The sequence below is a fragment of the Miscanthus floridulus genome, chromosome 2 (genome assembly GCF_019320115.1).
Source record: "Miscanthus floridulus cultivar M001 chromosome 2, ASM1932011v1, whole genome shotgun sequence".
NCBI classification, from domain to species: Eukaryota; Viridiplantae; Streptophyta; class Magnoliopsida; order Poales; family Poaceae; genus Miscanthus; species Miscanthus floridulus.
Window position 1 is genome coordinate 172,230,144 of NC_089581.1, and position 23,293 is coordinate 172,253,436.

At 52.0% G+C, this 23,293-nt stretch overlaps 2 pseudogenes; one reads left to right on the forward strand and one right to left on the reverse strand.

The window, feature by feature from the left end:
- The first annotated feature begins 16,763 nt into the window (after positions 1-16,763).
- On the forward strand, positions 16,764-20,422 carry LOC136535711 (protein unc-13 homolog; annotated as a pseudogene).
- A 295-nt stretch (positions 20,423-20,717) lies between these two features.
- Positions 20,718-22,490, reverse strand: LOC136535712 (uncharacterized; annotated as a pseudogene).
- Positions 22,491-23,293: the final 803 nt, after the last annotated feature.

A 23,293-nucleotide genomic window follows, 5' to 3' on the forward strand; every position in this document is an offset into this window, starting at 1 on the left:
AGACGCGTGGAAACCAAAGACCACCTCATAAATGCTCTAGCTAGTTGACCTTCCACCTCCTAACATGGATTCTTTAGTTCACATCTATCTTAGAGACTTCTCATAGTATAAATACCACCTCTAGGCTATTAGAAAAGGACTTTTTGATGATTTGATAATCCCAGTGATATTGCAGTTGAGCTACCGAGTGCTTACTCAAACCCTTGTTCTTCCTTGTTCTTCCTGGACTTGTGAAGAGATTCCTCTAGAATCCACTAGTTCGTGCTCTGTGGGTTCCAGTACGGCTGCCCTGCCTTGTGTGGATTAGCTCTAGTTGTGGTTCTGCGGTCATTCAGAGATCGAGTCGAAGTCTTTGTGGTTTCGGTGTCTCTCTCCCCATCGCTTGGTCGCATCCAACCTTGGTCAGGTATAAAGCTAGTTACTCTGCTGTTCTTCAGCAAGTTATCCTTTTATTCCTGCTGCCTTGTTGCAAGTTACCTTGATCATGACCTACTATCGTGAAGATTGGGCTAACTCTCGTACTAAAATAGTTCAGTACATATCACAATCTGGGATGATTATTTCTCTGATGAATCCCGCTGCCATGAGCTTGGTGATCTCTTTTTTGATTGCTGCTTTTCTGTCTAGAGCGAATCTTCGTAGCTTCTGTTTAACGGGTTTGGACCCTTTGTTCACATCAATTATGTGCTCAGCTAATTTTCTTAGGACCCCTAGCATGTCGGTCGGCTTCCAAGTGAAGATATCTTTGTTGTCCCGAAGAAAGTTGGTGAGCGCGAGTTCCTATTTGGGATTGAGTTTTGCACTGATGATTGTTGTCTTCTCCGAGTCACCAGTCAACAAGTCAATAGTCTTGGTAGCGGCTTCTTTTGGTGGTACAAAGTTGGCTGGCTTCTTAGCCGGTATTTGAATCTCATCCGGGTTCATTTCGTTGGCCAGTATTGCAATCTCCTTTCCTTCCTTTATGTCTTGTAATCTTTTAGATATTTGTACTGCTTGTACGTCGCAATCATGTGCTTTCTTTAGATCTCCTTTCAATGATAATACACCCTTTATTGTTGGCATCTTGAGTAGTAGGTATGGATAGTGTGGCACTACCATGTATTTTGTTAAAGCTGGTCTCCCAAATATTGCGTGGTAGCATGATTCAAAGTCTGCAACTTTGAATTTGATGAATTTCGTCCGGTATTTGTCTGGTGTGCCAAAGGTGACTGGTAGGGTTATCTATCCGAGTGGCATAGCTGCTCTGCCGGGTACTATTCCATAGAATGGTGTGCTTGTTGGTGTCATTAGTCCTTCACAATCCAGATTCATCCTTCTAAGAGTATCTGCGAAAATTATGTTGAGCCTGGCTCCTCCGTCGATGAGTACTTTAGTTACTACCACTCCTATGATAGTTGGACCTAGTACTAGTGGGTAGCATCCTACGTTTGCTGCACTGGTCCATTGGTCTTCTCTTGTGAAGTGGATGGGGTACTCTGACCAATCTAGATATCTTGGGGTGGCTAGTTCAGCTGCCATGATGGCTCTATGAGCTAGTTTTCTTGCCTTTTGCTTCGTGTGTTAGGAACACCTAAAAATATAACTGCTAATTGGCATTTGGGTTCTTGATAATTTCCTTCAGCTTTCTTTTCCTCCTTCTTGGATTCTTCTTGCTTTTGCTCCGAGTTGTTTTGATTCATGTTTTCTCTCTTCATGAATTGCCGCTGAAAAGTGCTGCATTCAACTAACTTGTGTCTGGTTCCTGGGTGTATGTGACATGGCATGTTCTCTATGTTTTCCGATGCTCTTCCTCGGTAGTTGTTGCTCCAATAGTTGCTATTACTATTGTACCCGTTGTTGTTACTGTTGTTGTTATTGTTGTAGTTGCCATTGTAATTGCCACCGTTGATGTTGTCATTGTATCTTCTCTTATTGTCTGTGGTTGCCACCATGTTGTCCTACCTTGGCCTTTTGTCTTGCTGTCTGTAATCAGGTCTTCTATTTTCTGGGTTGTCCCTAGCAAACCGATGCTAGGTTCTTTCTTCTGATGAAATCAGCTTTTCAACAACCCTCTTGAAATCTTCATTTGTTCTTGGGTTCTCATTGAAATAGTCTTTGTATTGCCAGTTTGCTAAGATTCCTTCCACAAAGGCTTCTATCACTTCTCTGTCGGTAATGTCGTGGACTTGAGCCCTGAATTCTCTGAATCTTCTATAGTATTCCCTTAGACTTTCTCCTCTCCTTTGCCTTACTCCTTTCAACTCGGCTGCGATCATTGGATGGGTAATAATGCCTGCAAAGTTGTTGCAGAAAGCTTCTTGCAAGTCTTCCCAATATCTGATTGATCTTGGCCTCAATTTGTCAAACCATTGTAGTGGCATTGCTTCGAGGGCCATTGGGAAAAATAGAGCCTTGATGTCTTCATCTCCTCTGGCTAACTCAATAGATTGGGAATAAACTCTTAGCCATTGTCTTGGTTCTACTTTGCCATCATACTTGGAATGATTTGCTGGTTTAAATTTGTGTGGTAGCTTCAATGTTTGTAGTCTTCCTACAAAACAAGGAAATCTGTCGTATGGTTCCGTTCTTCCATAGTCTGGCGATCTTGCCCTTCTGTAATAAGATCTGTCTTCTTTAAACTCGGATTCTCCATAATCATCTTCTTTGTCAAATCTTCTTGATGCTTCCGGGTATCGTTGACTTAGTTCTGGCTTGCCCTTTTCTTGTAATCTTGGGTAATGTTCTTGCCTTCCAATATTGTCAACATTTTCCCCTAGTCTTTGAAAAATCGACTTTTTGGGTGGTTGTTCTCCTTGTGGCTCTTGTGGAACTTCCTCGCCAGGTTGTTTTTCTGGTCCCCTGACTTCTTTCTTCTGGTCTTCCTCTGACTTTCCGTTATTCATGAGGGTGTGCAATTCTTTTGTTAATTCTTCAATTCTTTCCCTTTTTGTACTTTTTGTGGCTTCTCTCTCCGCCTTCTTTCTGTTGTATTCCATTAGTTCCACCTTGTACTTATTCCAGATTTGCTTCCTTTGTTTAGCCCTGTTCCTTCTTCCAGCCTTCAATTTATTCTTCTTTAGTCTTGCTAGCCTTTGCTCATCATTTTCGTTGCTGTCACGAGGTACCCAAGATGGTGATTTGTTCGTAGGGGTATCGGCGTTTGCAGGAACTCGATGGTAAATGCAGGGAGACAATGATTTATACTGGTTCAGCGCACCAGAAAGTCACGGCTCCCTACGTCTAGTCTGGTGTGGATAGTATATTGTGCCCTATGCTATTTGTTGTGTTGCGAGGTATATTGTGGTTGTGAGTTTTGTCGGTTATGTGTAGGTGCTGATCTAGGGACCCCTATCCTCCTTTATATAGTCCAGGGGATGCAGGAGTCCTAGTCGGTTACAAAGTAGAGATCCTAGTAGGATTACGTGTAACTAGTCCTAGTAGGATTACATGCAGGGAATCCTAGTTGGACTAGGTCTTCTTCTCTCTTCTTTGTGGGAAACCCCATGGGTCCAGCATCGACAAGCCCCCGAGCATCTCATGGATGAGCTTCGGAAGCCTTCTTGTTCTTCTTGGTCTTCGTTGAGTTGTTGTAAATCCGTTCTAGGTTCTTCTGAAGTGAAACCTTGAGATGGTCTTCTTTGATTCTTCTTCTGACTGATGTGCACTTTTGCTAAAAAAAGTGCACTCAGTGAGTGCAGCCCCTGAGCCTCTTGCTTGTAGTGACAAGAAGCCAGAGGGTCCCTTTAGTCTTCTTGGTTGCTCCGAGTTCTTTTTCGGTGGGTGCAATTTTTCGTAAAAATTGCACTCACTGAGTGTAGCCCCCGAGCCTCTTGCTTTTGCTTGCAAAAGTTAGAGGGTCTAGATTCTTATCTTCAAAAATTTCTGGGGTTATGTATCCTACAGCCCCTGAGCCTTCTCCGAGTTCTTTTCTTTCAAAAAGAAATCGGATGAAGGGTCTTGATGTGTTGTCATTTGTTGTAGTCTTGAGTTCTTGTATTCTTGGTCCTTCGTCTTTAAATCCGAGCCCCCGGGCATAGTTGAAGCGAATGCCGAACCCCCGAGCTTAGTGTTTGACTAAGCCGTGATGTTCTTCTGAGTTATTTTTATTCATCCAGGTCATTTCTAGACTTTTCTGGTTCTTGATGTTCCTTTTCTAGGTTGTTTGCACTTCGTCTAGGTTCTTTCTGAACTTGTATGTACCTCATCCGGGTTGTTTTCTGATCACTCCAGGTTCTTTTTTGTCTTGATTTCTGTTCCCAACTTGTTTGGGTTGTTTTTCTTCAATATGGGTTCTTTTTTATCTTGACTTGATCTCTGTCTCTCCTTGTTGGGGTTCTTTTCTGATCAATCCAGGTTCTTTCTAAGCTTGTCTTGGTTCTTGCCGCACCTTGTTGTGGTTCTTTTTTGATCAATCTGGGTTCTTTCTAAGCTTGTCTTGGTTCTTGCCGTACCTCATTGGGGTTCTTTTTTGATCAAACCAGGTTGTTTCTTGACTTATCTGAGTAAAGTAGCTCTCAGGAGCGAGTTTTTCCTGATCTCATGGTACAGATGTAGCTTTCCTGCATGTTAAACATAAAAATATGTTGTAAATGACATTCCAGATATAAAGTGGGGAGCATGTCCCATATTTGAATAATCAATCAGGGGCAGGCCCTGGCATTATGAAATGCATATAAACTTTTTGCGTCTTGCTCTTGCTAGGCCATGCAAATTCCTCAGGTAGTGTCCTGTTACGTTTAAGCACTTGAATCTCTAGCATATGGTTCAGAGGTTCATGATGTGACCATGTGAGCCTGGCACTCGGTTCGTGACCGTCCATGTGAGTAGACAAGCTTCACGGATTAAGGCGTGTTCTACCTAAGGAATTCGGTGACCGTTAAGAGAAGACCTAGAGCACTATGTTTGCTCGCATGATGATTTTTTGTATCTTGAGCACTATGTTTGCTCGCATGATGATTTGACTTTAGAGCACTATGTTTGCTCGCATGATGATTTTTGTGTCTTCCTAGAGACATATATGAATAATATCTGAAATATATAAAAAATGAGACATGACTTAGCTTGGTTCGTGGCCGCGTTGTCGATCGCTGTAGTCGAGTAGTCGATTACCACAGCCGGGTTATCGTTCACCGCAGCCAGGTAGTCGGTCGGCGCGGCCAAGTAGTCGAATGTGCAGCCGAATAGTTGGCGTAGCATCCGAGTAGTTGTTCATTGTTACGTCGAGCGTAGGCGGAGTCACCGAGTTGTTGACACCACAGCAGAGTAGTCAGTTGCCATGGTCGAGTTGTTGTACACCATGACAGAGCAGTGGGTTGCAGTTCGTGCTTGGAGTAGAGATCCAACCGAGAAGGCATTGGCTGCCAGTAAGCACGTGAAGCCTGTACATGTTGCATGTATGTACAGGTTGATCACATCTAGGTATATATATGTATGACATCATCTTGCTTTGATGCATCATCATATGGTCTTGGTTTGTCGTATCCAGGTAGATCTCCAAAACTCATCATGTCCAAGTTCTGCTTGGTGTGGGAGCTGACTTCTTGTCCAACTAGAGTTGGCGTACATCTGCCGGGCGATTTTGAGTACTTGCCACGATCCGTGTTGAAGCCTTAGACGGAGGCGGCATTGTAGTCCGACTTGTGCTCGATGATCCTGATGGAGTGGCTTGTGTGGATGTATATTTCTTGACGTATCCATGGTGATGATGATTAAAGGCATCAGTAGTTGTACTCATTCGACGTGCATGCGAGATGGTGGCTGAAGTTATTGGATTCTTCTTGCCAACCTGCCTCCATGAACGACGCTGATGAAGCTTTGTGAGCATGGCGAGTTGTCCGTCAGTATGCCGAGTTGTTGATGAGGCTGATGAGAGCCGCCATAAGTTGTCGACGAGACTGACGAGTGTCGCAATGAGTTGGTCTTGAGGTCTTCTGAGCTGCAGCGAGTTGTCGACAAGAGCCGACGAGTGCCGCGGCGAGTTTTTTTTAGGTCCACCAAGCTCTCGAACGCAAAGCGCTGAGAACCCCTACCTAGCGCGCCAGCTGTCGATGTTTTACCACCGATAGCCTACCACGGGGGTACCCAGGACAGTTGTTTGGGCTTCGACGAATAGTGGAACTCAGTGGTTATGCAAAGAGACTCGAGCTGCCATAATGCCAAGATGACCGCGTATTGTCATGAGGTCCAATAGTTGGAGGACAAGATTGATGGCCTCGAGCTCAACCATATCTAGAGGTGGCTCAACGAAGCAGCCGACACGTTAGCAAAGATGACATCGAGCCGAGAGCCGGTCTGATGTAGACTAGGCCCGATCTTCCAAAAGGTATGATAGCGTCGATTGGTGGAGACTTGATGTTCACGATCTAGGCTTCAAACCAAGACTGATTTGGGCCCCCACAACCGTTACACCACTGCTCCATTGGTTATCAACCACGCGAATGCGATTGACCTCACCGAGAAGGCTTTTCTGCAAGCGAATCAAGAACACAAGTAAGAACAAGATAAACGCAATCTGAAATTACAAATAAATATGAGGCTTATGATAATGAGAAAGAGTTCAAGTCTTTATTTAAAAGGACTAATCGCCACAGGCAAACAAGATCAAGAACTAGGGCCCTAGTTTACAGCAAGCGGCCTTGGCGGCGACAGTTGCAGCAAAACAACATCTGTTTCATGAGGAAATCAAGAAATAAACAAAACCCAAACCCTAAGGACGTCACACACTCTCAAGCGTCTTACCACGGTCTTACAAGTGTTCTTACCAAAGCAACATATGGTGAAATTGGTCGGTGACTGTGATACTATTGTAGCTTAAGTGTAACAGTTGTAAGGTGAACCTGTACTTGGATAGAAGAAAGTGGAGCTTCGACAGGCACAATATAGTAGCAAGGAATAGCAAAATTCGCAACTGAATGGCAAAGCTGAATAAGTATCCCAAGTACTTGTCTTAGTTGCTGGCCTACTCGCGTTCCAAGTACCAGATGTATTAAGTGATGTGAACAACAAGAATATGATTAGGAACAAGGCAGAAATCAGCACACGTAAACACAGCTCAAATGGCGCTCTCTATGTGCTCCTCTAGATATTGTTCCACTTTTGCCCCTCTCTTTTTTCTCTATTTTTGGGCTCTTGTTGTTTTTTTTAGGAAATTTCAACTTTTTCACTTGGGAGCACAAAAGAAGTAACCATAGAAAATATGAGCTTAAACAAGTGAAAGTCGTGACCTGTGGAATTTTCAGAAGACATGCTCGAAATCGATAAAAACCTTGTGACCACAGAAAGAGGATCTTGTGACCACTTTTTGACCAAAATAAAAATCTTCGACCCCGACAATGCGAGGGATAGACGGATCCAAAAAAATTTTCTGATCGATTTTGATATATGGAACGTCGAAATTCGAGTTCGTATGCGAAAACTAGACCAATTTTACGAACGTACTCTGAATTAGAGGACAAAACGGGAACAATACGCGCAAAATTGGTCATGGCAGGAATGATTTGATGGAAACAGTGAAGACAAGTGTAGGAAATTAGATGGCATGGACTAGGGTTTGATGGATACAAAGGAAACTCAATCAAGACTTAGAGATGTTCACGGATTATGATGAAAAACAAAGGGGAAAACACAAACTGGACTCAAAAACGATCTAAAACCAGCAACCAGAACTTGACCTAGGGCACAAACTCAACAACGCGAAACAGAGACAAAATTGCACAGCACAATGAGGCTATAGGATAGGGAATATGTGATGATGTATTTTTTTTTGCTTTTTGTGGACTATAGGTAATGTAAAAACAGTAACAATCTAAAGGGGAAAACAAAGTTATACCTAACAGGTAACAAGGTCTCTGATACCACTTGATGTAGACTAGGCCCGATCTTCCAAAAGGTATGATAGCGTCGATTGGTGGAGATTCAACATTCACGATCTAGGCACGAACCAAGACTGATTTGGACCCCCGCAACCGTTACACCACTGCTCCATTGGTTATCAACCACGCGAACGCGATTGACCTCGCCGAGAAGGCTTTCCTGCAAGTGAATCGAGAACATAAGCAAGAACAAGATAAATGCAATTTGAAATTGCAAATAAATATGAGGTTTATGATAATGAGAAAGAGTTCAAGTCTTTATTCGAAAGGACTAATCGCCATAGGCGAACAAGATCAAGAACTAGGGCCCTGGTTCACAGTAAGCGGCCTTGGCGGCGATAGTTGCATCAAAATGACGTCTGTTTCATGAGAAAATCAAGAACTAAACAAAACTCAAACCCTAAGGAGAGCGACGGCTGATATTTATAGAGTCTTGGGCGTCACCCCCTGGACGCGCCCCTAATACGCCCAAACACGATACACGATGCAACGGACCAAAAGACGGTGTCGCAGCACCCTGATAGATTCTAGATGCTAACTTGTTTTGATGATTCCTGTTGATTCCGAAGGGCTTTTGACATGAGACCAATTGGGTTGACTTCCTTATCAAATTAGCTTTCCATCCATATGTGGATCATCAAAAACGGAGTCCGGATACGTCCTGAGTGACTAGTTTAAGGGAGACTGGTCCTGGAGCCCGAGCCGGACTCGAACTTGATTTGGGTCTCCACCTTGGGGACTCGAACCGGATGAGCTTCGGGCCTCTTTCTCGGTTGGGACACCCTCGCTGATCTCCTTGGTCTCCATATGGTTCTCCAAGCATGGTCATATGTATGGAGGTCATGTCCTCATCACGGTCCCCACCAGCATCTTCGCTAGCGACTTGCACAAGCCCTTGGTCCGATACGAGGAACCAGAACAGACCGGCAACAAGCCGCCAGTTCTAGGCTTGGGGGCTGACCGACCCTTAGGTCCATCTGACCCTAAGGTCATGGAACTCATCAAAGACCCAGTGGCAGAGCCCGACCCTCCAACCGACTGGAGAACACCTTCATCGTCATCAAAGGGGAGCTCTACAAGTGTAGCCACACCGAAATCCTACAGCATTGCACGCCACCGAGCAGGGAAGGACCTGCTGGAAGACATCCATGGAGGGGTCTACGGGCATCACGCCCCACCTAGAACCTTGGTTGGAAATGCATTCTAGCAAGGTTTCTACTGGCCAACCACGGTGGTCGACGCCGAGCATGTCATACGCACCTACAAAGGATGTCAGTGCTACACTCGGCAAACTCACCTGCTGGCCCAAGTGCTCTAGATGATCCCCATCATGTGGCCATTCATGGTCTAGGGGCTTGACCTGGTAGGGCCCCATAAGAGGGCGCCTAGGGGCTTTACGCACTTACTTGTCGCCGTGGACAAGTTCACAAAGTGGATAGAGGCTCGACCGATCACCGTGCTCAAATTTGAGCAAGTCGTATTGTTCTTCACGGACATCATCCACCGATTCAGGGTCTGAAACTCCATCATAACCGACAACAGCACATGGTTCATGAGGAAGAAATTCCTCCAGTTCTGTGATGACCACCACATCTGCGTTGATTGGGCTATCGTAGCACACCCCCGCACGAACGGACAGGTCGAGCACGCAAACGGTATGGTCTTCTAAGGCCTCAAGCCTAGGATCTTCAACCGGCTCAACAAAGCCGACGGACAGTGGGTCACGGAGTTCCCCTCGGTACTCTGGAGCCTAAGGACGTCTAGCAGCCGAGCAACTAGTTACACGCCGTTTTTCATGGTCTACGGCTCCGAAGCCATCCTCACGACCGACCTCGACTACAGAGCACCAAGGGTCAAGGCCTACAACGAGCAGGAAAACAAAGCATCTTTGGAAGACGCCATGGATCTGCTTGACAAAGCACATGACATTGCCCTACTCCGTTTGACCAAATACCAACAGGTGCTACGATGGTACAATAGCCAACACGTGTGGGGTCACGCCTTTGGCGTAGGTGATTTAGTCCTTCGCCGCATCGAGAGCAACAAAAATCGCCATAAGCTTTCGGCGCCATGGGAAGGATCATACATCATCGCAGAAGTACTCCGACCCGGCACCTACAAGCTCAAGACCGATGACGGCAAAGCCATCGCTAATGCCTGGAACATCAAACAACTACGTCGCTTTTACCCTTAGTCTTCTCATTCCAAAGCTTCCAATATGCTTATCAAACTAAGTAATGTTTCTGCAAAAACCAAAAAATGTTACGTCCCATCGGGTTCGCTTCTGATCTGATCGGTCTTCAGTAACACCCGACCCCCGCAACTGCCTGGGGTCAGATTTTACTCGGGGGCTGATAGGAGTACATTTACTCAAGAACATTTTGGAGTACATTTACTCAGGAACATTTTCCCATCTGACCCTTCTTTTTTATGACAAGACCTAGAAATAAGAGTTGTCGAAAACTAACGATGAGTAAAACTGGTAGGAATGCAAAAAGCCTACGCCTCGATGGCTATGGCATCCTTGCTCACCAGCGTGATCATTCCTTAGTCGCTCACAACTTAAGTTTCTAATGCCTTAACATAAAACAAGGGTCGAATCACAACAAACTTTATATAGGAGTACATATACTCAGGAACATTTTCCCATCTGACCCTTATTTTTTATGACAAGGCCTAGAAATAAGAGTTGCCAAAAACCAACGATGAGCAAAACTGGTAGGAATGCAAAAAGCCTACGCCCCGACACCAATGGCATCACTTGCTCACCAGCGTGATCATTACTTAGTCGCTCGCAACTTAAGTTTCTAATGCCTTAACATAAAATAAGGGTCGGATCACAACAAACTTTATATATGTATATATATAGAAAGGCCAAACAATGTTTCCGGCCATAATAAAAGTCTTTACAAAAAGACTAACGCCGAACTCATCTATCTAACTAAGCACCCTTGGGCAGGATTTCTTCTCCGACCTTCTCCGCTAAGTCCTGCACCGAGGGAGCCGCTTCCTTCTTAATTTTGTCCAACTCTGTGTCAGTGTAGCTAGGCGTGAAGCCCTCACTGATCATCGATAGGTCGATGTTAATGTAGTGGGAGCAGGCGATGGCGAATGCGCGATGGACGCCGATGTATAGGGCCTCCCTTGTGAGCGCATGCGCCCGATCCAGGATCTGGGTAACCCGGACTGCGAGCGAGCTCGTCTCCACGGCTAGGGCGACCTCGAGGTCATTGAAGACCAACCCGACAGCAGCGCACAAGGTGTCGTGGTCATCGCTCTCTGACTGGAGTTGACCCCGCACCTCAGAGAGTTGCCTCTGTAGGACTACCCAAGCCGAACATCAAAGAGCGTCAGAAAACCGACTACAAACATCAAACAAAAAGGTAACCAGAGCCTCACCTTTCACTTGCTCCTCAAGGACCATCTTCTCCCTCTGGAGCATGCCAACATCCCTGGCCAAGGCGGTAGCCAGGCCCTTGGCTTCTTTCTTCAACTTCTGCTCATTTTCGAGCGTGAGCCAAGCGTCGGCGCTCTCTTGACGGGCAAGGTCGAGTGTCGGGCAGAGTTGTCCAAGCTCCACGGCATCTTCCTCACCCTTGGTGACCACAACCTTGAGCTTGTCCTCGGCCTCGTCGGTGTGTTGACAGGATTCCTCTTCCTTAGTCTAGAGGCTCGCCACCTCCTCCTGCAGATGCGACACTTCGGCAGCAAGCCCCAGACCTCCTCTCACGATGGAGGAATAGGGACTTCTCTCGGCTGCACATCACAAGGGACTACGAAAAAATCAGGTTAGAATTATATAAACAGGGCTCGAAAGTAGAAAATGTGAAGACATGACAAACTTGGCCGGCCAGGGCGACGTCATCCTTCAACACCCCCAATGCGTTGGTCAGAGAGCGGACTACGGACTCAAGTCCCGAGCGCACACTCATCCAGTCCTTCACCTCCGCCGGGTCATCGAGGGTGAATACCAGGTCGCTCGGGTCTAGCCGCCTGGCCCAATGGAGTTGGTTTCTTCCCCACACGAGCGGATCGTCTCCCAGCTGGACAAGGGACCGGGAGGGCCTAGCCCCAACCGAGGGGTCGGTCGTTGCAACCGTCGGCGTCAGCCCGACGAGAGCCAACAGTACCTCCTCCATCATCGGTGCTCCCTCGGGAGCGGACCCTCCTATGGCAGAGGAGGCTAGCAGCTTAGGCTCTAAAGTCCAAGCCATCACCTCATCTGTAGGGGATGCCTCAATTGTGCCTCCTCCCGTCTGCCCCACCTCAGGCACGTCGATCCGTGCGGGCACCGATTCCACAAGTGCCTCCTCTAGCACAATCAGTGCCTCCGCCTCCCCCGCTTCCTTAGGTGGCACTGTGTCCGCCTTGGCGCCATCACGACGCACCCTAGCACCATGCCAGTCGGCTCCTGGGGATTGGCCAACGCACCAGGATCTTCTGCGGCGCCAATGCCAGGCGGTTGCTGGGGCCGGTCATGCGAAAAACACCAATGTTACACGACACAATATGAGAACGCAACAAAAGGGCGAAGAAGTCGTTAACTCACCTCAACGCCATTATCTGATAATGTTTTGGGGGTTGGTTGCTCGACTCTGACTCTGCCACATCGGCAATTGGCCGCTTGGATCCCCCGGTGGGGTCGGTCGAAGCGGGGCGGACTTGCTCCACTGACCTCGGGGGCGCGTCCTTCGCCGCCGATCTTGGAGGCACATCCTCTTTGGTTTGCGCCGGGGCGTGCTGTGGAATCAGGGTCATGTTGGCCTACCCCGCGTTGGCCTGCTCATCCTCGCGCACAAGCGCACCCCATGGGATGTTGGGGTCGGACTCGTCCTCCTCCTCTTCCTCCTCCTCATCGCCGCCGCTCTCCTCTGAGCCTTGCCGGTGCTTTCCACGCTGTAGCTTCGCTTGCTCCTTCTTTGCCTTCTTCCGCTCCTTCTTCGCCTTTACCGCCTTAGCCATGGCGCGGTTTGCCGCCCTCTTGGCCACGTCCTCTGGCAGTGGCGGGTCAGACTCACAGGCGAAAAGGCTAGGCTACAAATCCTAGCGCTTAGAATCTGAGAATAGATGAGGGTCGGCCAAGGAAAGAAACTCGAAGAAGGCTTACCAGTTCGATAAAACCCACGTCCGGCCGCACCGTGGGATGCCCTAGGACCGGGTACACCGGGGCGAGATCCACCGAGATCCATCGATGGATCCGTCGGGCACTCCATCGCCACCTTGATGCGTTGTGCCATTTCGCCGACACTGAGGGCCTCACCGGTGACCATCACCGTCCCTTCAGGCGTGGAATCTGGTGTCATCCTGTACATTGGAAGAGCGTGCGCCATCAACGGCGCCAGCCTCCTGATGTGGTTTGCTCCAACGACACCGGTCCCGTAAAGACCATGGCCCTTTAGAGTCATGATGGCTTTGAGAAGGTCGTTGAGCCTCTTCTGCTCCTTCACGATGGGCCCGTACCTCCACACGTCCGGTGCCTCCTCGATTAGGTGGTCGGTGAAGATCGGTAGGGGGCGGCGGCGGTGTTCCTTAGGTAGAACCAGAGCTTATGCCACCCCTTGTTGGACTTCGACAGCGGGATGGACATGTACTCCGACGACCGGTTGCCTCGAAGATGGATGCTCGCACATCCCATCGGCACCGCTAGGTCTAGCTTCTTCTTCTTCTTCTTCTTCTTCTACAGCTCGACGGCGAAGAAGTACTTTCACAACTCGAAGTAGGGCTCGATCCCCAGATACCCCTCACACAGCGTGATGAAGGTCAAGATGTGCTGAATCCCATTGGGATACAGATGCTGCAGCTCAAGCCCGTAGTAGTGCAGCAGCCCTTGGAGGAATCGGTTGGGGGGAGTCATGAACCCACGCTCGTGGAAGGGGACAAAGGAGACGACGTAGCCATCGAGCGGCGGCGATAGATCCTCACCACTAGGTACGATCCACTATATCGCCGCGGTCCTTGCGCGGAGAAGGCCCTTCTTAACTAGACCCTTTATGCGCGCGTGGAAAACATCAGAGTGAAGCCACGACTCCATCGAGGAATAGGGATGGTGATGCAGAAGATCCGGCGGTGGCGTAGGGCTGGAGAGCGAGAACTTCACCGGTGGCAGAGCGGAAACAGGGGAGCGAAGGCCGAAACTCGAGAGCGAAAGGCAGAAAGACTAGAGGGGCAAGGATGCGGCTACGCGTACGAAGGCTGGGGAGAAACGGCTCCGTTTATAAGGTAAGGGCGGAACGGGTGAGGGGCGTGCCTCGCCAGATCCGCTTCCTTCGGGGGTCGTGCCCTCACTGTTCCATGCCGCATCAGTCGCATCGCGGCCTCGAGAGACGTGCGCACGCCTATCCAAATCTTTCCCGTGAAGGATCCATCAGGTGACGGTTCACCTTCAAAGGCTATGGGCCACCGCAGGTAAGTGGGATACGGAGCTGAAAACGCTCCCATGACCCGTTAACGTCCAGAAGTTCGAAGGCTGGCCCACCAGTGGGTTCACGGCCACTCTAGGGCACCCTAGAGTGAGGGGAGGTTAAGGACGGGCCCGCTAGCGACCAATACCCAAGGAGCGTGAAGCGCCACGGGCGTCCCGACCCTCGTTTCGAGTCTTGGATGATGCAAGGTCCATGGTTTTTTCCCGAAGAAATGCATCGAGCCCTTGGACCGGTCGAACGAATTCGAGAACTATATGGACCGGCCACCGAAAATCTGGAGTCAGTCACCAGCTGATCTCGAACTGGGCCCCTGTGAAGGGGATGCCGGGGCTCCACTCGAACAAGCCCGTTAACAACTCACTAAGCACCGTGCTCCGTCCAGCGAGAAAAGCACGGCACGGCTCAGCCCCTCCGTTCTAGCAAATGGACATGTGAGGGACGACGATCACAAGACGAACCGACCCCTCGACCGGACCCCTCCTATGCGCAGGGGCTCGACATCGCAAAGAGACTGAACACGTGGTCACAGACAAACGACGAGTCACCTCCGGTTGCGGAAACCACGGACGGACTGCAAAGCGACAGTAACGAACAATACTCCCGTGCTCCCTCAAACAACGGATCGCAAAAAGCCTTTGCAGGAGTGTCTCACTCCTCCAAAGGCTTGGGGGCTACTGTCGGATATCTATATCCGGGTATCCGAGCTAAAGGATTAATGAGCGTTACGTTGGCTCATCCGATGGTTAAGGACGCAACTACGGCCTCGTCCGACCCCGAGGGGCCGGGCTACGCCTCGTCCGACTCCGAGGACGAAGTTTCCGCCTCGTCTGACCCCAAGGTGTGGGTTCCGACTCCGAGGACGCAGTTTCCGCCTCGTCCGACCCCCAGGGGCCAGGCCACGCCTCGTCCGACTCCAAGGACGAGGTTTCCGCCTCGTCCTACCCCAAGGTGTGGGCTCCGACTCCTTAGACCCCAGGGTGCGGGCTCCGACTCATCCGGTCCCACGAGAAGGGCTCCGCCTTGTCCGACCCCCGAGGGTCGGATTCCGACTCGCCCGGCCCCTGGGGCGAGATTTCCGCCTTGCCCCGCAGCAATGAGCGATAAGTACAGCTGCAACGAGCTAACCATTGCTGAGCCCAGCAGCTCATAGAGAAAAACCCCCTCGTTGTCAGTATACTGGGAGCATTCCATGCACGACAAATTGAAGAACGGCGTGATGATCGCGGCACTACATTTTCAGTCAGCACTGTTAGATTCCTTACTCCTTAGAATAGGGAAGCGTGTTAATCACGCCGTCGAGGCTGTCGACAGTCTGAGTCAACATTGTTTTCTTGGACTGAGAATGAAGCGAGCTGACTGACTTGGACTCTGGAGTGTGATGGCTGGCGAGTGGCGACTTCAGCTACGGCCCAGTTTAGATGCAAAATTTTTGGCAAAATGCAACTGTAGCGTTTTTCGTTGTTATTTGACAATTAGTGTCCAATCATAGTCTAATTAGGCTTAAAAGATTCGTCTCGTGGATTTCGTCTAAACTATGTAATTAGTTTTATTTTTTATTTATATTTAATGCTTCATGCATGCGTCCAAAGATTTGATGTGACGGAGAATCTTGAAAAATTTGGCAAAATGAAGTGGAACTAAACAGGGCCGGAGCCGAAGCTTGTGGGCCTTGCTCAGTGCATTCATTCAGACATTCAGGTCATCACATTATTGAGTGGTTTGCTAAATCCGGACCAGCACTACAATGCTGACTACTGACCATTGACCACTGAGGAGGACTTGTGCTCCTTTGATTGATCAGCTTTTGAGGGATCATTGGTTCAGCTCTGTAATTAGTGGAAACGGCACAAGAGAAGAGCAATTAGCCTTGTACTAGCGTATGTGTCAAGAGCTCAGTGAAAAGGGATAAGAATCACTTGTCTTTACCTCAATGGCGGAGTTCCCGGTTGGTCCTTGTGAACCGCAGACAGTTTTGATCCAATCCCTAGTGATTCTGGCCGACAAATGCTGGCTAAGCCACTGCTTTACGTGTTGTTTTCTCCACTTATTTCTTCGTTAGAGGAATCACCTGTAAAAGCTAGAATCTGGCCACTTCCGTAGTTCACTCGTAGAAACCCAGCTTTTTTTTTTTTTGGAGCCCATTAGCTCAAGACAAATCAAACAGAAGAATTGGGCTGCAGACGCACGAGGCTTGTTGTTGGTTGGACCACGCGCGCTTACTGTCCTCAGATGAGCCTACGGGTCCAGGGCCCGTGTCGAACCGAACAGGCCCTTTTTGGAAAGTCCACTCAGGTCCATCCGTCCCAATTCCCAAGAATAACTGGCGGATTCAGGTCCAGCTGTCATGTTTACCTGGAACGGCGGCGCGGCAAGCGGCCACGGCCATATGCCAGCCGCCCGCCTCCCCTTCCTAGGCGTCCCCCCGCCCTCTCCCTGAGGCCGAAAGAGGCATCACGCGCTGCTGCTCGATCGGACGCGGGAAGAGGACGAAATGGGGCGCCTCCAGTACCACCACCGCTCGCAGGTCCGCCTCCTCCTTCGCGCGCTCCTCCGAGACCACCGCCGTCGACCTCGACGTGCGCAGCCTCGGCTCCACCGCCACCGCAGCCGCAGCCGCCGCGGAAACCGTCGAGTGCCCCTTTGGGCACGTCGATGGCCTCTCCCGTGCCGAGCTCCGGGAGGCCGCGTACGAGGTCTTCTTCATGTCGTGCCGCGCGGCCGGGGGCAGGGGAGGAGGAGGAGGCGGTGGACTGAACTATTACCCGTCGGGCGGGGACGGCGGCGGGGGAGACGGCGGGTCGCCGACGATCGGGGCCGGCCCGAGAGGCGGCACGGGGATGAATGTCGTCAGCAGCAGGGTGAAGAGGGCGCTGGGGCTCAAGGCGCGGCGGTCGTCGCAGCCCACCACCGTGCGGAGCAGCATGAAGTCGTCGTCCGCGCCGGGGTCGCCTGGCCGGATGCGCTCGGTGAGGGACCAGGCCCCCGGGTCGCCCGGGAAGTCCCGGCGCCCGATGACCTCGGCCGAGATCATGCGGCAGCAGATGCGGGTCCCGGAGCAGAGCGACGCCCGCCTGCGCAAGACGCTCATGCGCACCCTCGTCGGCCAGGTCCGTACGTCCACACCCATGCATGGTTTAGGCACCTCCATTGATGCGCGTCGCGTCTGCATTCATGCACGCTCAAAAGGTTAGAATTGATGACAGGTTAACGTTGCAGGTGGGGAAGAAGGCGGACACGATCATCCTGCCGCTCGAGCTGCTCCGGCAGCTGAAGCAGGCCGACTTCGCCGACGGCGGCGAGCACCATCAGTGGCAGCGCCGGCAGCTCAAGCTCCTGGAAGCGGGCCTCATCCACCACCCGTCCCTCCCGCTGGACCGCCTCAACGCCCCCGTTCTTCGGTTCCGGGAGATCGCGCAGGCCGCCGACGCGCGCGCCATCGACACCGGCAAGGCCTCGGACACCATGCGCGCCCTCTGCGACGCCGTGCTCGCCCTCGCCTGGCGCTCCGCTCCCGGCACCGGGCCCCCGGGCGAGGCCTGCCACTGGGCCGACGGGTACCCTCTCAACGTGATCCTCTACGTCTCGCTGCTCCAGGCCATCTTCGACCTCAAGGAGGAGACCGTCGTGCTCGACGAGGTCGATGAGCTCCTGGAGCTCATGAGGCGGACATGGACAACGCTGGGGATCGACAAGATGGTCCACAACGTGTGCTTCGCCTGGGTACTCTTCCAGCAGTACGTGGTCACCGGGCAGATCGAGCCGGACCTCGCCGGCGCCGCGCTCACGGTGCTCGGTGACGCGGCAGCCGACGCCAGGCAGGAGGACCGTGACCCGGTGTACGCCCGAGTGCTCTCCAGCGTTCTCGGGGCGATACATGACTGGTCGGAGAAACGATTGCTTGATTACCATGAATGGTACGGGAAGGGCGTGGCTGCCACCGGCGCTGGGGCGACGGTGAGTGCCCTGTCGCTGGCACTTTCCACGAGCAAGATCATCGCAGAGAGTGTGCCTGGGATGGGCATCGCTCTGGCAGACTCCGAGCACGAAGGCGACGGCATCGGGAGCTTCGCTGGCAACCTCGTGGATCACTACGTCAGGTGCTCCATAAGAAATGTCTTCACCAAGGTTAGCAACGTACGTATATACGTCAATGCCGTGCCAAGATGTTGAGAAATCTGATTCAACCACAGACACTGGAGAACGAGCTTGGACAAGGAAACAGCATGATCATCCAACGCGACGACGACCCCAGCGAGATCGTGGCGCGGCTCGCCCAGGACACGGAGCATCTCGCTCAGTTCGAGCTGGACAACTTCAGCCCGGTGCTGAAGCGGTGGCACCCGTTCCCGGGCGCGGCCGCCGTGGCCACGCTCCACAGCTGCTACGGCGTCGTGCTGAAGCAGTACGTGACCAAGGCCACGTGCCTGACCAACGAGCTCGTGCACGTGCTGCACGCGGCGGGCAGGCTCGAGAAGGCCCTGGTGCCGATGATGGTCGAGGACGTGGCGGACAGCGACGACGGTGGCAGGTCGTTGGTCACGGAGGTCGTCCCCTATGACGTGGAGTCCCTCGTGGCGCGCTTCCTCAGGACTTGGATCGAGGAGAGGCTCAGGATCGCCAGGGAGTGCCTCCTGAGGGCCAAAGACACCGAGGTCTCTGTCCATCAACACATCCGTGTCGATTCGATCTTATACGGAATCTTAACGGTGTGCTCATGTCGTGTAGAGTTGGATCCCAAAGTCCAAAGGCGAGCCATATGCGCGATCCGCGGTGGAGCTGATGAAGCTGGCCAAGGCCACCGTCGACCAGTTCTTCGGGATCCCAGTGAGCGCGAGGGACGACATGGTTCAGAACGTCGCCGACGGCTTGGGTGCCATCTTTCAGGAGTACATCACCTTCCTCGCGTCTTGTGGTATGCTGACGATCACGACCTGCACTGAAACATGCAGCCTATGCAGCTCTTGCCATCGTGTTACATGCTTTTGTGTTTGGCTCAACAAACAAACAGGCACCAAGCAGAGCTACATCCCGTCGCTGCCTCCGCTGACTAGGTGCAACCAGGACTCGAAGATCATCAGGCTCTGGAAGAGGGCGGCGACGCCGTGCCGAGACCCTGGGACGAGCCCACGCGGCCGCGTCCACCACAGCCAGAGCGCGTCCTTGTCGGGCGGCAACAACCCGCGCCAGTCCACCAGCCGCGGCACGCAGCGCCTCTACATCCGGCTCAACACCCTCCACTACCTGCTCAGCCACATCCAGGCGCTCGACAAATCCCTCTCCTTCTTCTCGCACGGCCGGAGCACCTCGCCGCCGGTGGCGGCATCGGCGTCCGTGGCAAACCGCCACCTCGCGCCGTCGTCCAGCCATTTCGACCGTGCCCGCGCCGCGGCGCAGTCGGCCATCGTCCATGTCGCCGAGGTCGCCGCGTACCGCCTCATCTTCCTGGACTCGCACCACTCCTTCTACGGCGGCCTCTACGTCGGTGGCGTCGCCGACGCGCGTATCCGCCCCGCGCTCCGCGCGCTGAAGCAGAACCTGTCGCTGCTCGTCTCCATCCTCGTCGACCGCGCGCAGCCCGTGGCCGTCCGGGAGGTGATGAAGGCCTCGTTCCAGGGGTTCCTGATCGTCCTGCTAGCCGGTGGCAGCGACAGGAGCTTCACGATGGAGGACCACGCGATGATCGAAGAGGACTTCAGGAGCCTGAAGCGAGCCTTCTGCACGCGCGGAGAGGGGCTTGTGTACCGAGGACGTGGTCGAGGCGGAGGCCCGGGCCGCGGAAGGCGTCGTCGCGCTCATGGCGCAGACGGCGGAGCAGCTCGTGGAGGAGTTTGGCATCGCGGCGTACGAGTGCACCGAGGCGGTCTCCGAGAGGCAGCGCCTACCGATGCCGCCGACGACCAGGCGGTGGAGCCGCAGTGACCCAAACACCATCCTGCGCGTGGTGTGCCATCGCGACGACGAGGTCGCCAACCACTTCCTGAAGCGCACATTTCAGCTTCCCAAGAGGCGGTAACTGCTAACTAGGCTCGCAGGATGTTTTTATCGTACTTACGGCCAGTGTGTGTGTGTTGCAGACTTCATTTGCATATATTAACATGGGGTGTATGTGTGTTAATTTATTACAAGTACCTGAAAACAAATACGCTTGAAACATTTGCAGATTGTAGTTTGACTTTGCAGGAATGAAGGTCGAGGGAGGAGAATTTGTCTGAGTGTTGGAATTTTAAGTGATTTTGGTATTGCAGATGCTGGTACAAAATAGTCCAGCATTAAGGTGCTCCCTAAACAATTGTCAATCCAGACAGCAATGCAGAATGTAATGTTTACATTCTGCAATTCAGACAGGTTAAAGTTTATTGCGTCTGCAATTCAGAATGAGGGAACAGGTAGTCAGGGGTACTAGCATAGTTCAGGAAGGGGAAACATGCACAAATACAATTGGTCATATTGACAAAAGAATAATATTGAAATACTGCACCATATTGACAGTGCCACAAAAAACACCATACTAGAATATGGATGACAATGTAATGTTTACAAACATATGAAAGAATATGGATATGGATCACAGAAATGTAAACTGGTTTCACAATCTCGCATTCTCACAGACTCTGTATCTTTGCATTTCCACCCAGCTCGGCAATCTCTGTCTCCTCCTAGCGGGAGGTGTTCACTATTCAGTAGCAATCCACCATTTCATCCTGCAAAATTCTGCACACGTTTTACCATCAGAAGATTATACTTGGAAGAGCAAACATGGATTACATCAAAAGTCAGATTACTGAGACAAAGCTCACCTGGCCAAATCTGGTTCTGGTCCTCATAAACCCCCCTCTTGTGACCGGATCAGCCTCCTTGGCACCGCAGTTCCAGTAAGCCCCCACCGTCCCCAGGATCGGCATGTCATCAGGGCTCGGGCTCGGGGACCTCGACCTCCTCGGCGTTGAGTTGGCCGACGATATCTTGATGTCCTCCACGGTGAGGGCCCCAAGGATCGGCCGGTCCTCCCGGCTGATCGGCGAGTAGGACCGGACCGAGTTGCTCTCGGGCGTCCCCGAGGAACCGAGCCACGTGGAGAGGCTGGCGTCCACGGAGGCCTCCTGCTTGCTCGGCGTGCTGGGGGTGTAGCTGTAGTCCGAGACCGCCGGCCTCTCCTCCTTCCTCTTGGCCGCCGCCGGTGGCTCAGCGAGGAGGTCCATCCTGTTCTCCTGCCCCACGGTGACGTTCTCCTTGTCCGAGGACTTGGGCCCGGCGGCGGCGCGGGGCTTGGGTTCCTTCCAGCGGGTGAGGTTGAGGTTCTCCACGGAGCTGAGCACCGAGGGGGACTCCGCCGGGGGCACGACGGGCGCCGCTACCTGGCCGTCGGTATCCTTGGACGTCTTGCCAAACGGAAGCAGGAAGAGCGACTCGCACGCGTCCTCCTCGCTGCGGCCGATTCCGAGGAGGCCGTGCTCGTCTTCGTCGTCGTCCATCGCGCACTCATCGAGCCCGTCGTCCCCTTCCTCCTCCTCGTCGTCCTCGAACTCGTCTTCCTCAGCGTCCTCGTAGTCGCTGTCGCTCTCGATGCCGGTGCAGTTGCTGTACCTGTGGTTCAAGGGGAAGGCCTCGGACTTGGCGCACTCCGGCGCCAGCATCCACCCCTTCTCGCCTGCTATCCCCACCATCCTCCGGATCGGCTCCCTCGCCGTCGTCCTCCGGGATCGGGGCCGCCTCGAAGGTGGTGACGTTGGGATCGAACGTCACCTTCTTCTTCACGACGGCCAGGCACATGTCGTCCGTGGAGTCCCTGAGAACAAGCACAACACACGCCAGATGAAAACGACGAGAGCGGCGGCTCATCTCGCAGACCGAAACTGCAGCGATCCACCCACGAACCTCAACTCGAGGAGCGTCGCTAGGAGCGGCGCGGCGGCGGAGACGGCCTCCCCATCCAGATCAACCTTCTTCGGCGTAACCCGCGGCACGGCCTGATCCCACATCCATCACACACAGATTCGATCAGGCGATCCGATCCATCCAACCCTAGAACTCGATCGAGGAACAGGGAGAAACAAAACAAAGCAGGAAGCGGGTCGAGTCGGTTACCCGGGCGCGGCCGTTGGGGGACTGTGACGGCGACCGCTTGCGGCGGCGCCGGCGCTCCTTGGCCCCCCCGAAGCAGCCAAGGAAGCAGCCCATCGTGAACCGCGGGCGACGGCGTGAGGCAGCAGAGAGCGAGTGGGAGGGGATCGCGGGGCAGTGGTGACTAGTGATGAGGAGGCGGCATTTGGGGGAGCGGGAAGGGGAGGAAAACAAGTGGTGGGGTGGGGATGAAGCCGTTGGGGGGGGGGGGAAGGAGAAGCGCCTCGACTGGTAACGGTCAAGTTGACCCAGCTGGCAAGTGACCGTTGGACGAACGGAACCCGTGTCCGTGAGAGAGGCTCCCACTGTCCCGTCAGAAAGGAATCCGAGGGCCACCAAGAATGCGGGCTAGGCTTACTCAAAAGAAAAAAAGAATGCGGTCTGGGCCAACATGGGCCGACTCTATGTGGCCCGTGGTCATGGATGGACCACTAAACAACCGCTCAACCGGGCTGGGTCGACCATCCGTCTAGCAACAGTGTCTACTTGTTCGGTCATGCAAGTGCAAGTTACTTTTACTATCTTTATTACGGTCCCACCATATCTCAAAATTACTATCTTTATTACGGTCCCACCATATCTCAAAATAAATAAAGTACAGGCACAGCGGCATAAATTTAGATGCAAAAATGAAATTCGGCAGATCATTTTGTTAATACAGACATACAGTGTTTAAAAGCAATCTGGACACTAACGCCTGCATTAAGTAGAACAAAAGATGATGGTAGCAAGGATTAAAAAGGAACATACCATGTTAATACATCAAATAGTATAGACAAAATCGATCTGAATCATGCATAGGAATTAGTAGTGTTCGATTCTAATAGCATTTGCATTATCACATGAATCATTACTCTGCCAAAAACTCAGGATGCTGTTGGTATCCAAAATTAAACCAAA